Source organism: Lithobates pipiens, unplaced genomic scaffold (assembly GCF_037356315.1).
Source record: "Lithobates pipiens isolate NorthernLeopardFrog02 unplaced genomic scaffold, aLitPip1_a1.2 Scaffold_18, whole genome shotgun sequence".
In the NCBI taxonomy this organism is placed as follows: Eukaryota; Metazoa; Chordata; class Amphibia; order Anura; family Ranidae; genus Lithobates; species Lithobates pipiens.
In genome coordinates, this window is record NW_027507758.1 from 751,523 (window position 1) to 754,264 (window position 2,742).

General features: G+C 43.8%; 1 pseudogene; it reads right to left on the minus strand.

Annotated features, from left to right (window-relative positions):
• LOC143986930 (trafficking protein particle complex subunit 13 pseudogene) lies at positions 1–1,703 on the minus strand (annotated as a pseudogene).
• Positions 1,704–2,742: the final 1,039 nt, after the last annotated feature.

Genomic DNA, 2,742 nt, shown 5'->3' on the forward strand with positions numbered 1-2,742 from the left:
TCTATATCAAATAAATACATTTATATTTACATTTTATTTTTGATGTGTTAGATAAAATATGGTGCTTTAAAACACTGCATATTACATTTAAAAATAAAAAAGGCATTTGCTGACGGAAGAAAGAACATTAAACAATAAAACATGCCATTCTTGCTTCACCTGTAAACACGTCATCAGTTTGAACCGTGTGCGTCTGTTCTGGAGACATTGATCTTCGTGGATTATGTTGCAGAATCTCTGGGACTGCCTTCAGATGAGATGTTTTTATGCCTGAACTTTTGAAGACACAACGCAGACCTGAGCAATATCATCATATTCATAAGTTCTCTTTAAAAATGTGTCAGTCAGTCTTCATCCGGAAACACTCTGCAAGCCCTGTACAGATGACAGAAGTGTCAGAGTGAGGAAGAGTGAGGAGCTGGGGTGTAATTTGCCGAGCTGTCTTCCCGATACTCCACACCAGTGAATAGAATTAGTGTTACACATTTCTAGACCCAGATCCATTGTCCTTTCGTTAGTTATTTTACATGTGATATCAAATGGTTCTTCCAGACTGACCGTATCTAAGGAAAGCCTCACATCCCCATATCCTGGAGCCATTCTCTGTAGCTGGCTGGTTTGTAGTCGGCCCCTTTCTCCCAGGTTGGTTTTCCATACAATGTCCAATTTGCCGATCACTGCGACTCCTTTGATGACACCGGCTTTTTCAGTAAATTCTGGCTTTGGCTTCAAGCAGTACAAGTACTGTGGTGTGTCCAGTGGCTGCAAGTAAGTCTTTGTTCCAAACGTAGACAACCCCTCACCGTTGGTGACCACACTGTTCAGCTCTGTCACATTGTACATTATGGATGGTTCTAGTGACACCTTCTCCATGAACATGGGTGAAGTGGTGATATTTTGGATCTGGGCTTCCAGAAACACTTCGTCTGTCACAGAACTGAGGTCACTCTCTGCATTATAAAATTTAGTCTTTACATCCAGAGGTTTGAGGACCTGAAATTTGAAGAACTTTCTGAAGTACATCTTTTCGGCTGTCTGCGTGGTGTAACTTACAGCACACACCAATATGTGTGCGCCAATCTCTTTAACTTCGTGATGAATGACATCATCTATACAGCTGTCTGGTCTCAGTTCAGCCACCACAACACTGGGTGCAGACAGGTTTAGCCGCTGGGAACTTGTCTGCAGGTCTGCCTTGACCTGTATGTCTTTGACTGTTTGATTGCTGTCATTGTGAACACTAATGTAGCTAGAGAACGTTTCACCTAGGAAGATGTTTCCAAAATTCTGTGGCAACGGTAACATTTCTCCCAGCATTAATATTTCTGCTCCTTTCACTGTAGAAGGGTCATCTTTCATGAGGTTATTAAACAAGTCACCTGGAAGGTCTCGTTCTTCACATGTTACTGGGATATTGGTAAATAAAGTTGGTTTTGTGAGGCGCATCACTTTCAGAGCCAGCAGGTGTTCCTGCTTGGGCTGGTTCACGTCCATGGCGCCCTAATTGTCAGTCCACACAGCAACCTCACTGCACGACACCTACAGGAAGCGAAAAAGCAAGAAAGGGTAAGTAGACGTTCAGATTGTAAAGCAAAACTTCACTCCAAAACATTTTCTTTTAGATTTGGATGGAGTTGGGGGCGGGGCTCAAACTTTTCTGAGGTTTTCCTTGTTTTCTGGGACCTGCCTGGGAAAGTTTTCCCGCACTTCCTGTCCTCTCAGAAGGAAAAGAAGTGAGGAAAAGTCTACCAACCAAATCACAGATGCCAGTAATTATCACCAACTAAGGTTCCATCCCCCACCCGAAATTCTTATAAAGAGTTGCGGATTATTTCAATGAGGAACATTTTGGAGGTGCTAAATAAGAGTGGGACTAATTGGGGGCGGGGCTACTATTTCAACGTGGGTGTGGGGTGCACATATTAGGGATGGGGCGCACACACCCCAATGACATTGATCGTTCTGGGGCCGCCATTCATAGATAACTCTAAACTGATGGAATGTAAAGGCTCTCAAACCGACCCCTATGGAGAATTGTGGGTGATGTCGTTGTCAAGGGAAACTGCCGGGTGACAGTTCAGCTGGAAATGGGCTTATGTAACGGGGCGGACGGATAACCGGAAATAACGGAATCCTCTCAGTCAGTGCAGATGGGCTTTCTGAAAAAGTCTTCTCTCCTTCCCTGCTTCTCTCTCCTCTGCTTTCTTCAGCTCCACCACCTTAAGCTCCTCATCGTTCTTCTCGTCCATCTGAGCTTCTCCTCTGCTCAGCTGCTTTGTTTGTTCCTCACAGTCTACTTCCATGGCATGGAATTTCTTCCATTCCTCCTCCATTCTTCTGTTCAGGAACTCTCTCCTCTCCGTGGCTTTTCTATCTGTCTCCGTTATCTTCCATTGTTCCGGGAAGTCTTTCGTGGCATGGAATCTCTTCTATTCCTCCTCCATTCTTCTGTCTAATTCTGATGTCATGTCTTTAGTTTTTATAAGGATGCTCATCCTTGCTCCTCTTTTTCTCTCTCCTAAAATCTCCTACAAACTCCTCTCTCCTACAAACTCCTCTCTCCTACAAAACTCCTCTCTCCTACAAAACTCCTCTCTCCTACAAAACTCCTCTCTCCTACAAAACTCCTCTCTCCTACAAAACTCCTCTCTCCTACAAAACTCCTCTCTCCTACAAAACTCCTCTCACTCGTAATAAATCACTTTGAACCTATAAAAAGAAAAAAGAAAGGGTAAGTAGACG